Raw genomic sequence first — 14,346 nt, 5'->3', positions numbered from 1 at the left:
CTGCGTTGCAGACGAATCTGATGCTGCTCTAGCGTTTTTTTTTTTTGTTTTTGTTTTTGTTTTTTTTGTTTCCTTTTCAGTGTTAGATCCCCTGAAACGTTCATAACGCTCAGCAAGTTATCCCTTTTTTGTTTTCGGAGCGGGGAGGGGGGGGGGGGGGGGGCAAATACGTTGTTAAAAGTGCGGAAAACACAAGGCCGGCTAACATTTTTAGGAAGCCAACAGTAAATCGGAAGTTCGGGAGGTGACATAACGTTTCCTAGAATTCTCGACAATTTAAATTTCAGCTAAAGAGTCCGAACAGTTCGAACAGTTTGCCTTACACAACAAGTTGCCTTTGCCCATTTAACCTTAACATCAAAGAACAAATTCTCCTATCTTATGCCCATACGTTTCTTATAAAAGTATTGTGGAGAAGTTATTAAAATATCAAGAAAATTCACCTTGGATGATCGTATCTTTAATTCTCACATGCATGCCCTCAGTGGTTGAATAAGCATTGATATTACAAGGAGAAATTTGATGCTGATCATTCAGTGTTAGCCATAAAATAATGTAGGACTATACAGGAAAAACAACACTGTTTCAACGATGTTCTCGTTGGAAGCCAGCTCTGTTTATAAACCATTTAAACGAGTTACGTTTAGGAAGGGACAATAAAGGCTTGTTAAAACACAGGGCCCAGTTGCTCGCAGCATGGTTGGTTAGCTCTAACCCGGGTTGAATACCATGACAACCTATAGGTTTTAATACCTTTTAACCAATGATTAGCGCTGACCATGCTTCGAGCAACTCAGCCCTGAGCAATGTCTGCATCAAACCAAAGTGCAGGACGAGACAATAATTTGCTACTTTCATCCTGATTTTTATTTTACTTGTTTATTATAGTATTAATCTTTTACTATCCTTAGTATTCTTTTTATGATGAAAACAGTGTTAGCTTATAGGAGGTTTATAAATTATGATGTAAATAGGAAGAGTGCATCTTGCACGCACGCACTGTGACACAAAAATGCCTTGCCCCTCCCCGAGTGGGTCGTCACAGGCACGTCCTGGGGCTCAACTTGACTGCGATGTGCTGATTTGTGCACTGTGGCGGTAATTTTGAAGCGCTGTTGTGATTTTGTGGGGCTGCTAGTTCTTAACTGGTAAGGTATGTGCGATTGGTTTTCACGGAAACATTTGTATGTTATTCTTTTCTTAAGGCATAGAGTCAAAGTGCGATAAGAAAAAAGTTTATGGGAGAATTCGAGCCAGTCAAATGGCGCAAACCTCGCTTGCATTGACTTAGAATGGCTCAAAACTGCACGAAAACGCATTTTTACATGTAACGTTTTATTTACTTTACAGTATTTTAACTTGTGTTAATTGTTCAAATTGCCGGTTTTACAAACTCCTGTATTTTTTAAATGTTTCTCCACCATATAGCGAAAAAGATGTCGACCAATACATTTACCCATAATTCTTAGCGTTCGAAAACCATGAAAGCCCTCGTAAAAAGAACGCACAGAAAGGTTAAAAAAACTTTAATACCTAGCATACACAATGTTGTAAGTGCAGGAAAAATTTTTGCAACAAATATGGCTTTAGGTTCGCATGGTGTTATGGTAAAATGTACAGCTACCGCCTTTATCCGTATGGTGGATCATAGTTAATCCAGGGACTGGTTGGGAAACCTTGCCATGAAAACAATGGTGCTGCAATTTATGCTGGAAGGGCCCCAACCCTGCACAATCCTTTGTTTTAACGTTCACGCCACAGTTGAATATCTTAACAAAAACGCTTCCATTGGTCAGTTGCTTCAACACATTCCAAATGCTATTGTTGTTTGTGCAGGGTCAAGACCAAAAAGGCAAACAAAAACATATAACAAAGAAGTTTGTCAGGTTTCATAACCATTGCCTTTAATTAACTATGGGTGGATTGATATGGAAATTCTGCAATTGTTTTCCTAGGGTGACCTGTGGTTACACACTTCTAACGCACCCCCAAACAAATTAGCACCAAACAAAACATTTGTGACTTCCAAGGCTTTATACCTGGGCTAATGTTTGCTGATCATTGAAATTCAGAAGCCAAAATTGTGTAACCAAATTAAGAGACATGAGTTATTAAACTTTAAGTGCTAATTTTCCCACTAAAACAAAAGTTAGATATTTGAGTCAAATCAAAACATTTTTGCTTTTCATTTACCTCTTAAATCCTCTATAGATTAAGAAACAAAATTAATTCGCAAGTGTGCATGTATGTGCATGACCAATCTACATGCATACATTTATTTACCCTCGGGATGAATGAGGTGGGTTAGACCTCTTCAACAAGATGTGTTAATTTTCTGAGAAAATTAATAACATAACAATAATAAATTAACTAAAAATTAGCAATTATCTTGAAATAGTCAAGACAATAATAACAACTACAGTGGAACCTGTATTAAGCGGTCACCCTCGGGGAATGGCTAAGTGACCGCTTAATACAGGCTGTACAGAATACATCACTTACTTGATTAAGAAAGTTTGGAGATAAAATGGTATGACAAAGAAGAGCATGGTATTGAAACGGACTAGTAAAACATTAACGCCACGATTGTGCAGCTCATTAGAAAGTCAATTGCCTGGCACGCTATATGTTACCATATTTAAGTGGTTTCCTTTTACAAAGTGACCGTTTAAAACAGGTCAAGACAATAGCAATCAGCTTGTTGGGACTTTTTTTTTTTTTATTAAATAATATTTTATTTGAATTATTTGCATACACTCGTGATACAGCCAGCCACATACAATGTAACTTACACTACGGGTACTTACACAACTAGAATACAAAGAATTTTAATCATTTTATACATAAATGAAAAAATGAAGAAAGGGAAATAAAATAGGAGTGGCACATCCCTCGAGACGAACATATTTATTGCAGCTCATGCGCATAGTGTTGTCCATTTTGCTCTGAACTTTCTCAGTGTGTTATTTTTAAAGGCAATTGTGCGTTCACAAAGGATCTTTTCATTAAGTAACAAGCTGAAGATTTCAAAACTGGGGTAGGCTTTGTTTAACCACGAAAGAAAGATGTGATATTTTGGAATGATGACATAATGATTGAGAGCTAGACAAGTATTTAATTCAGGCTTATAACCATATAGAATATCCGTAGTGTTTAAGGTGACATTTTCCGACCTCTTTTCATTCCACCAACCGATTACAATTTGCCAAAAAATACGAGTACTGGGGCATTCATATAGAAGGTGAAGTAGATTTTCATGGGGGTGGTTGCAACGATCACAGCTTGGAGATACTCTCAGCTTCATTTTGTAAAGTTTGCTATTGGTTGGTAGAATGTTATGTACCACCTTATATTGAAAACATCTAAGTTTGTTTTCCATTGTGACCTTGAAGGGTAACTCATAAATAGCCTTAACTGTGAGATTTTGTGCGGCTAGTATTGTTTCTACGTTCCTAAAATATCCAAAAAATTTTAGGAGCCGTTACTATATTGTTGTTATCTCATATTTACAAGTACACTGTCTTCATATCATGTAGTAGCCGATCATTTTTTTCCATGCATTTTTCAAACTTTAATTTAAGGAGCCGTTATTATATTTTCCTTCAGTATAGCTCTGGCCCTGAGGAAGACTAATTCTATTGGTCGAAATATTGGCCACTAATAAATCTGCCCTTTGCCGTAGTGCCAGCCTTGCATTCAGTTTTGTAATTTTCTAGGAGTGGTCTAAACCAGTACATACATGTGGTATTCCAAAGTGGCTCAGTAGCGTAGTGCAGACCTAATCCACTGTATGGAAAAAGATAGTGGCTGTACATTTTACCTCAGTACCTTGCGAACCTAACACAAGCCAATAAGCACATAGAAAGCCTTATTTTCATAAAGAGATACCACCAGTAACAAAACATTTCTCAAACAGTACCCACTCCACCCCTCTCTAAAGCTGTGTCCCATTCCCTACCCTGACAGCTGGGATAAAGACATTATCCAGCAAGTCTCGAATGGAGTTGTTATCTTTCTCCAGGGAGGTGTGAAATGTCGGCAGGCATATAAGATGGAACATGATCGATGTTGTTCTAATGTTGAGGTTTGTTGGTTTGTTTGTTTTTGTTGATGTTTTTCAGTTGTTATGGCTTAATTGATAAAGATAGCTGTCTTTACATTGCAATTCAACCACAGAGCTTAGGGATGGGACAAGGACATTTTCAGGTTCTGTAAGGGGCTTCACCCTATACAGTTTTCATAAAAATTTACCAAAATCCAAAATGGAACAAAATTCTCCAATTTTTGAAAATAATTATTGTAATGGGTTATTCCAGAAAAAATCCACACCCCCCCGACGGATGGGGTCGTTTTTTAACCCCCCCCTCTCACCTGGATTTCCTAAAGCACAAGACCCCCCCCTCCTGTCTGGATTTCCAAAACAAAATACCCCCCCTCCCACCTGGATTTCCGGAAAAAAATATTAGGCTTAAATTTAATTCATTTTTAATAGAAAGTACGCACAATCACGTCTAGAAGATGTTCTTTTTTAATTTCTAAAGCTTCGGCTAATATTAAAAACTCTATCGCGTGGAACTAAAAAAAGAAAGGAGCAACAATGTGAAAAAGCGAACGAGTTCGGCTTTGTGCGCAATGGTCAACACCCATGGAATCTTAAAACTGCACGCAGAAAACACACTGGCTGCTTGTTCAACTGTGGACTTCAGAGAGGTTACCACTGTACATGTTGCAGGAACCCGTCCAAGAACTTTCTCTTTCTGTTGCTTTTGCAATAACTTACGTTTCCAAAAGTTTTTCGAGGTACAGATGGCTACAAGTTCCTCTCGAGTATTTAAGACAAAGAGGGAATGTTTGGACCAAAATTCTTTGGAATTATCTTCTTCAGCTAATAGCTCTGCATCCATGCTTGCACAAGTAAAAAATTCTTCTGCCTGACGCAGTGGAATCCACGCTAAGAATGCAATGGCGGACGTGAAATTACACAACGGTGGCGCGCTGGGTCTGGTACGAGTAGAAATGTGTCAGGCGTTTCAAATTCTTCGTTGCAACAATGTTGCGATGGCTCGTTCTTTACTATCTTGTTGTTCGCGTTTTCTGCTATAAAAGGACCTGCGAAGGAACTTACATTATCATTTATTTTAGGTGAGAAATATGTGAACAAAATATTTCTATTATTTTCAGGGTCTGAGAGCGCTGAAGTGTCACCGAACTAAACGTTCGAATCACGTGAACTATCGGTCGAAATGACTCCTGCAGAAGACTTTCTTAAGTTCAACCCCCCCTCCTGCCTGGATTTCCAGAGTCTTTGACCCCCCCTCCGGTGAGAATTTCCAGAATCCCATCCGTCGGGGAGGTGTGGATTTTTTTTGGAATAACCCAATTTAACAAAATCTTCAGTTTTTAAATTTTTAAAATAGCTTTCATTTGAATGCTATTTACATTCTTTAGCATTTCATCCACAGACTTGAAAGTATGAACCACCTTGTATAAGGTAATAAACAGCACCACAAGAAAGTACTGCTCAGTAGCTTTAATTTGAATGGTCACACTTTAGGAAATCATCCACAGACTCAAAAGTTGGAACCACAGTTCTGTAACAGTTTTTGCATGGCTAAAGAATGACTCTCAGTGTGTAATCACAGTTTAGTATGTTGTCTAGAAAGCTGATTTATACATTGTGTCTCTTGCCGGGTGTTAATAATCTCACGTATGGAGACGTCATTGACCTTTGCCATCATATAAAGAGGTGAGTTCAAACAGATAATAAGGGATTTTAAGATGATTTGTAACAGGCAGGCAAGTGATTAATGCACCAGGGCAAGAAAGTGAACTTGGATAATTATGTTATTTTCTGGAAAAAGTTGGTTGAGATTGTTCAAAGCAGCCGGGCAAAGTAATGTTCACAGGCAAGCACCATGAACAACAGAGTGCAGACAGACTTTATTTTTTTTTTTCACCCATCCCGTTGTGCATGACTCGTGCCCTGCACTCACCTCATGCTTGCCTCTGCTTGTCTAAAAAAACACAAAAAAATTGTACCTGTTCTGCAGGCTAGAATATTTTTTCAGTTATTGCATAGATCTTTTTCGGAAAGATTTCCGGAGAAATGATCAACATAATTTCCATTCAAATGCAGGAAATTACAAAGAGGAATTCGAATGTTCATTTCATTCTTGGAAATACTGGTCACGCATGATGTGGATTGACTGTAAATAGAAGAAAGACCCTTGCAGTTGTTTATGCAACTGAAGCCTCAGGCTTTCTTTTTGCAACTGCTTAAGTTTTAGACCACAATCCTGAGGTGTTGTATTGGACAAATTTTCTGGGCTGGATAGAGATTTTTCCTAGTAGTTATCTGCTCTTTTAACAACTACAACCAAATCTTCAGGATATAGAACTTACATCAGCATTACCAAATTTCGATAGGGGGATTGTTGGTAGCACTGAGAAACAAGATCTCTCTTCTCACCTGAGTGAAGCAATCAATTCAAGTTTCTAAGAATCCTTCAACTGAGCTCAAAGAACAATGCTTCATGACTTAAGCAACAATTAATCTTTTTGTGAAAAGGGTGGGATGGGGCCCTAATGGAATGTGCATGGTAACAGTGTGATTGACTTTCCTGTGAAAATCACTAAATTTTATCATTGAAGCTCATTTCTTCTTTAAACCTAAACTTAAGCGTGTTCTTATACAACCTTAGTTTACTAGACATTCGATTGACTTATGCATAAGTGATAAATATTTTTAACATCCCTTGCAAATTCTTTTTCTCTTGTCAACTTTCTAGGTTCATGTATTATCAAGATCAAAAGAGATGGTATTTACAGCCAGACTGTACATGTACATCTGAGATGTGGACCAGACAATCAGAGTAGTTAAGGAGTATTATGAGATCTCTTTGACAGACAGTCACTGGTCCTGGCCATTGTGAGAGCCCTTATCTTCATCCCTCTCAGTTGGAAACATCTCTTTTCAAGGTGAACAGTCCAAGGTAGTTAAGGGGTATCTTAGACCAGTACATGCATGTGGTATTCCAAAGTGGCACAGTAGCGTAGTGCAGACCTAATCCACTGTATGGAAAAAGATAGTGGCTGTACATTTTACCACAATACCTTGCAAACCTAACACAAGCCAATAAGCACATAGAAAGCCTTATTTTTTGTGAATTTTCTCCCTATGCTAACAACATTGTGTACAAGTTAGGTTTGAAGTTTATAGATCTTTTCTGTGCTTTTTTATGACCATTTTTAGAGTTTTCGTATGCTATGAATTATGGGTTAGTGTACCAGTCACCATCTTTTTCCATACAGTGGATTGCAGCACCTTCACACTACAAAACTTAGGTTTGCAAACTTTGTTTTTTTAAAGATTGGTGAGTGTGGATGTTTAAAAAATTTTGATACAGAAATCGAATTACATGTACAGTACATGTAGTCCCTAAATTTTGCCAACCTTTTCTGACTTTCTGAAGTTGACAAATTTGTATTTGAGGAGTGAGCAACTGTTACACGTACAGCTGCATGCCTTACTTTAAACATCGGAGGGAAGGATTTGGAAACAATTAGCGTTAAACTCGGAGATTGTAGAGGTTTGTAGTGTGAAAGTACAGGTTTTCGTAGCCTCTAGAGTTTGCCAACAGCTTCCAGCACTTATACTTTGATGGATCAATACTACCACTCTTATGGGTTGAAACAACAATCATGCTATCAAACAAACACATAATTATTGGTGAAAAAGTTGCAAATTTATTCATGACTTTGTAGATTACTATAGCAACAATGGCCCTATAACTTGAAAATGAGGATACTGCTCCCCAGTTTTTTACTATCAAATTGCAATCAGCATGTTAAGATGGAACTTTTTACGAAGTTAAAAAAATAATAATAATTGGGAGGGGTTCATAGGTATCTTAAACTTTCAATAAATTAAAGTTAGTCAATTTTGAATCCTTCTTAAATTTTTTTCGAATTTTGCAAAAAGTTGTACCTGAGCCACTGTAGCCTCCGACGCTGTCATTTTTAGGAGACTCGTATTACCTCCTCCCCACAAATGCCTGCTCTACCAAGTGCCAAATCCCTTTCCTCCGCTAAGCCAATCACATCTAAAATCTTGAAGGTTGACCTTGACCTCAATATGCCTCATACGGGAATGTTGAAAAACATCATGGCCAAGACAGAACTTGAGTGAGCTTTGAGCACCGCGTGCTCAGTATGTTCAAAATTTCTCGTTTAAAATTGCCTATCAGCTGACTGCAATCAAAGAATTTGTGAGGGGGGCAACATTTTTGTCAATTTGCCGACTGGTTATGGAAAGTCGCTTTTTTTATCAAGCTTTGCCTTCAATTTTGTCAATGTGGAGAAAACTGAAATATAACCTAATATGTAGGTAAACTTTAAAGATTTTGCAGCTAAAACTCGCTTTGTTGTTGCAATTTGTTCAGGGATATGTGTGACATTTATAAACTCTCTGTTTAATGGACTGATAAATACTGCAGATCTTCTACATTCTTGTTTGCTTTCTCAAATGAATTAAATCTCGTGGAGCACTACGTACAAACAAACAAATCTGCTCTAGAGCTTCTGCACGTGTAAGAGGTGATATCTTCACCAACTGTCAACTTGGTCAGGCGAGGAAGATTGATTACACTTTTCCGAAGATTTTGAATCTCCCAGCAAATAACGGTGTAAGAACATCAAACAACAAGCACTTGTTTTTACTTTTGATAATTTTTTGGTGTTTCAACCATGACTAGCCATTCCACAAGTGAAAAAAAAATCCAACTTCACAGCTCCTGCATCTCTCAAGACTGTACAAAGCTGACGGGAAACATAAGTGGCCTTTGAAACCAGGAAGTTGATTTGACATCATTAGACAATACCTCAATGAATTGGTAATTGCCTAGGGTGCGTGGGGAGTAAGACGATGGGAAGGAATGTGGCCTTTGGTTGAACAGGCGTTTGTGGGGAGCGGAAGTAATACGAGTTCCCTAAAAATGATTATGTGGGAGGCTGTACCTGAGCAGGCCATTTACATAATTTCCATAATAAAAAATAGGAGTCACCAAGCTGTTTTGTAGTCATATTCACTTGAAGCTAAGTTCAGGGCAGTTTTTAGCAGGTTTTATTGCTGCTATGGTAACCAATAAAGTCAACAAAACAATTAAATAACTGTTTTTGATTAATAATGCATTTGTTGGTAACATTACATGTAAATTATAGTATATCCTCTGATCAAAGGTGGCAGTAATGAGTGATCAAATTATAACTGAGGGAAGTGCTGGAAACCTTTGTGAGCCACCTTCAGTTTGCTGTCTTAAGCTGTCTTAATGTACATGTATTAAGATGGAAAAACTGTTAGAATGGATGAATGTTACTGTACCTTTCAATGACATGCAAACTCTGAAATTCAAAACCCAACTAATGATTTGTGTGTCATAATTACTGGAACAGCAAAAAAATACAGAAACTGTCAGTGGATCAAAATCTGCTAATCACAGTGTATGAACATGACCTTAATACATCAGTCAATTCCAGCAGTGACCCCTCCCCTCCCCTCCCCCACGCATTAGTGGGGCATTTTTCAACATTGCCCTTGGATCCCGGGGGTGAGGCATTAAACTAGTCTATCCCCGGGCATTCAACAGCCTCATGATTTTCACCTTACAATACTGTTGCTTCATGTCAGTGATAAGTTCATCAGCAAGACAATAAATTCTTGTAATTTCTCGATTTACCACATCTGAGGAGGACAAAAAATAATTAATGAGTACATTGCATTGCCCCTTAAGGTTGCTGATTTTTTAATTGCTTTGGAAAAATATTTTTCTTTTTAATGCCTACTAGTATGACAATCAGGATGAATATCATGTTATCAATTTTGCAAAATGAGTATTAAATCCTTTGTAAATTTGATGGCAAGTGAGCGATTCAAGGACATTTGACCCAAAGATTGCTTTCATGTTCTAATAAAACAGATACACAATTACATAATTAGAAGGAACATTTTAAAGCCAAAATTTGGTTGCAGACAAATATCAGTTATATCCTATGATTCCAATTCTGTTTTAGGCTTGAGATTATTCTTAATGTTAATAGGTTTGAAAAAATTAATAATGCTTGCAGAAACTAAACATGTTATTGAATTTTCGTGACTCTTTCTATTTTGATATGTGAATCTGTCAAACTTTTTAAATTAATAATTCATGCAAAACCAGAAAAGACTTTTAAGCTCAAATTCTTTTTCACGTACAGTATTTTCACAAAAGAAAGACATAACTGGCCAGAAACTAACAACAGAGTGTTTGTTTTTGAACTTTAGCCTATCTGTAAACAACGTATGAGTGAAATTGATTCTTTTGACTTGTCCACCAAAATTAATTGAGTAGTCCATTTTTGTGGAAAGCCGCTGTTAAAGGGGCTGATTGTCAGATGTTGAGTGTTTTTGGTCAGAACTGCACTGAGACTGAAATTAAATGCCCTTTTTGTGTTCACAAAATCTTCCTAGGGAGCCGAGAGGAAGATTATGTAGTTATTTTCTCAATAGAAGAAAAACCATAATCAGTATTTAATTTTTTGTAAGCCACAAAGGAAGAGGACTAAGAACATTGTCAGGGGTTGTTCATTTATATACCCTGAGCATTTGACAGCCTGGTGATTTTCTCTTCACAGTACCGTTGCTTCATTTCAGTGATAAGTTCACTATCAGAGACAATTGAAATTCTTGAGGTTAACTACATCTAAGGAGGATAAATGAGATGACAGTTCCACAGACTGAATGGTCACTGCTGCATTACTGAGAAATAGGACTTAAATTCGAGACTTAGTTTGGCATGAGTAAGCTTCATAAGAACAAGGGTTAGCCCTGAAACTAAGAAATCAATGTCTTTTTGAACTGCACCATGGAGCATTAGACCAGCTTGTTTGACCCCACCATGGGGCATTTAGCAGTTTGTTTTCAAAGAATGCTAATCAGAATTGACATAGTCAGGGAAACATCAGGTAATTTCTAGATATCAAGTCAGGGAAATACCAAATCCTACCTCCAAGTAAGAGAAAAGTCAAAAAATTTGTTAAGCCAGACACCAGGTTTGGGAAAGGGTTTCCTCGTTGGCTAAGGTAATGTTATTACAAAAGACATTTATGAAGGGATTCTGTGGTTTCGTCACTGGCATTATTTGGAAGTTAGAGAGATTTAGAATTTCATTTATGGCAAATGGCAGAAATGATCATGTGACTGTGTTTTCAGTTTTGTGGTAGAATTGAATAGTTTTGCATTATTCTCACCTATGTACTAACTTTATTGAGAAAACATAAACGTGAATCTCATGTTTGCCATTTGCTGTTAATGGGATTCTAAATCCCTCCATTATCTTCTGTGGACTTTCAAAACTGGTTTATGGCCTGTGAAATGTCAGAGATACGTCAGGGAAATGTTATTGTGATAAGTGGCAACCCTGTAATGCCCTGGGGTGGGGTGGGGTGGGCACTGTTGGAATTGACTGATGCATTAGACCCATAATTTCAGCCAAAGTACTTTCAATTGTTTTCTTAGAGGTCTGCTTTACTGATTCACAGCAGTAAAAAAGTTGGTTGAATTGTGAACTTCAGAGTCTGCATGTTATTGAAATATGCAGTAAGGTGAAGCATGCTGGTCTTCCCAAAGAAATAGCTATAGCTGGTGTAAAAAGAGAACTCTGTTATGGATGGTGCCTACTAATACAAAAGTATTTTTGTGCGGCTTATGACTGTGGAAAAAGCAGATCTTAGCAAGTGCTATTAAAATCCAAAAAGAAAATTGGGAGTAGCCATGCATTTTTTAGAGATAAATAAGCAACAGTTATTCTAAAAAGTAGTAAAATACAAAGCAATGTAAGGCGTTTTTTCCAAATTGAAGCTTTATTATCTCTGAAAAATGTATAGTTATCCCCAATTTTCTTTTTGTATACCTAAAGCACTTGCTAATTTTTGCTTTCTCCACACAGTTTTAAACCGCGTAAAATTATCCCTGTATTAGTAGGCACCACCCATAGGAAACCCGAGTATCTTGAGATGCGCAGAATGTATGTGCAGTAACAAAAGTAGGCACCATCCTTAATACTATATACTATGGGGTTTGGACTATTTTTTATCATTATACTATACACTCCGATTTTTGAACTTATTTTCATAATACAGCTGTTATACTACATACTCAAATTTTAGGCCTAATTTTTCTCCTAATTCTATACACTCCTGACCAGTGTTCCTTCTAATTAACCTAATAGCGTACACTCTATTTCTCGGCCTTATATTCATCCTAAAGGTGGATTTCCACTGTCGCGTAAATTTTACGTGCATACAGACGTGAATTTAGCTGGCTCTACGTACGGAAATAAAACAAGAAGCGGTGTATGAACCGCGTGCACAAACGTAAAAAGTTGAACAGCATTCAACTTTTTATGTTTACGCACGTGGCTCATACATTGCTTCTTATTTTATTTACGTACGTAAAGCCAGCTAAATTCACGTCTGTACGGACGTAAAATTTATGCAACAGTGGATATCCACCTTTACATTATACACTGCACCTTCTGATCTTTGGTCTAACTTTAATCCTAATTCAATATGTTGGTTTTTGGTCTAATTTTTATCCTAACATTATACACTCTGGTTTTGGCCTAATTTTCATTCTAATACTAAACACTCTTGTCTTTGGCCTAATTTCGATGGATCCTAATACTAGTTTTTTGGGCTAATTGTCATCCTAATACTGTACACTATGGGTTTGGTTTCATTTCATTCTAATACTACACACTATGGCTCTTGGACTAGTTTTCATCCTAATACTGTACACTTTGAGTTTTGGCCTAATTTTCATTCTAATACTAAACACTCTTGTTTTTGGCCTAATTTCGATGGATCCTAATACTAGTTTTTTGGGCTAATTGTCATCCTAATACTGTACACTATGGGTTTGGTTTCATTTCATTCTAATACTATACACTATGGCTCTTGGACTAATTTTCATCCTAATACTGTACACTTTGAGTTTTGACCTAATTTTCACCCTAATACTATACACTCTAGTTTTTGGTCTAATTTCCATCCTAATACTAGTTTTTTGGGCTAATTGTCATCCTAATACTGTACACTATGGGTTTGGTTTCATTTCATTCTAATACTATACACTATGGCTCTTGGTCAATTCTCATCCTAATACTGTACACTTTTGAGTTTTGACCTAATTTTCACCCCAATACTATACACTCTAGTTTTTCGCCTAATTTTCATCTCGATACCATACTATAGTTTTCGGCCTAATTTTCATCTTACATGTAATACTTGTCACTTTGGTTTTTGGTCTAATTTTCATTCTCATACTATAAAGTTTGTTTTTTTGGAATAATTTTTACTTTAAGTTTATACTATATACGCACTGCTTTTTTTTTTTTTTTTTGCCTAATTTTCATCCTAATACTTTACACTCTAGTTTTCAGACTTATTTCCATCCTAATGCTATAAACGCTAGTTCTCAGCCTAATTTTGACCGTATTACCATAAACTCTGTTTTTTTTTTGTTTAATTTTCACCCTGGCTAATACTATAAACTCTGGTTTTGGGTCTAAATTCCATCCCAATACTATACACACTAGCTTTTGGGCTAATTGTCATCCTAATACTAATAACTATCACTATGGTGTTTCGACTAACTTTCATCCTAAAACTATATACTGTGATTTTTGGCCAAAAATTTTCATCCTCATACTATACACTATCAATGGTTTTTGGTCTTATTTTCATCCTGATACTTTTTACTCTTGAGTTTTGACCTAATTTTCATCCTAATACTACACACACTGGTTTTTAGCCTAATCTTCATCCTAATACTGTACACTCTAGTCTTTGGCCTAATTTTCATCCCAATAGTAGGGACCCTGGTTTTGGTCTAATTTTTATCCTAATACTATACAGTCTAGTCTTTGGCCTAGTTTTCATCCTAATAGTATAGACTCTGGATTTTGCCCTTATTTCTATGGTAATACTAGACTCTTGATTTCGGCTAATCTCCATGGTAATACTATAGACTATGGATTATGGCCTAATTTTCGTCCTTATACTATAAACCCTGGATTTTGGCCTAATTTTCATCCTAATACTATGGATTATGAATTTTGGCCTAATTTTCATCCTAATACTATAGACTATGGATTTTGGTCTAATTTCTATAGCATTAGGATGAAACGTAGGCCAAAATCCATAGTCTATAGTGTTAGGATGAAAATTAACCCAAAATCCATAGTCTATAGTATTAGGATGAAAATTAGGCCAAAATCTATAGTCTATAGTATTAGGATGAACGTTAGGCCA

At 36.7% G+C, this 14,346-nt stretch overlaps 2 long non-coding RNA genes across 2 annotated transcripts; one reads left to right on the top strand and one right to left on the bottom strand.

Moving 5' to 3' along the window:
* The first annotated feature begins 5,690 nt into the window (after nucleotides 1–5,690).
* Nucleotides 5,691–10,257, top strand: LOC146468513 (uncharacterized). The gene is made up of 2 exons (XR_014867449.1): nucleotides 5,691–5,746; nucleotides 6,789–10,257. It is a non-coding gene; the product is annotated as an uncharacterized LOC146468513 (long non-coding RNA).
* Nucleotides 10,258–11,876: 1,619 nt separating this feature from the next.
* Nucleotides 11,877–13,307, bottom strand: LOC146468512 (uncharacterized). Its single transcript, XR_014867448.1, has 2 exons — nucleotides 13,244–13,307; nucleotides 11,877–13,061 (listed from the first exon to the last, which is right to left on the bottom strand). It is a non-coding gene; the product is annotated as an uncharacterized LOC146468512 (long non-coding RNA).
* Nucleotides 13,308–14,346: the final 1,039 nt, after the last annotated feature.

The sequence above is a fragment of the Pavona decussata genome, unplaced genomic scaffold, assembly GCF_977016875.1.
Source record: "Pavona decussata unplaced genomic scaffold, jaPavDecu1.1 SCAFFOLD_130, whole genome shotgun sequence".
NCBI classification, from domain to species: Eukaryota; Metazoa; Cnidaria; class Anthozoa; order Scleractinia; family Agariciidae; genus Pavona; species Pavona decussata.
Note: the sequence above shows the minus strand (reverse complement) of the source record. Positions and strands in the feature narration are given on the sequence as shown.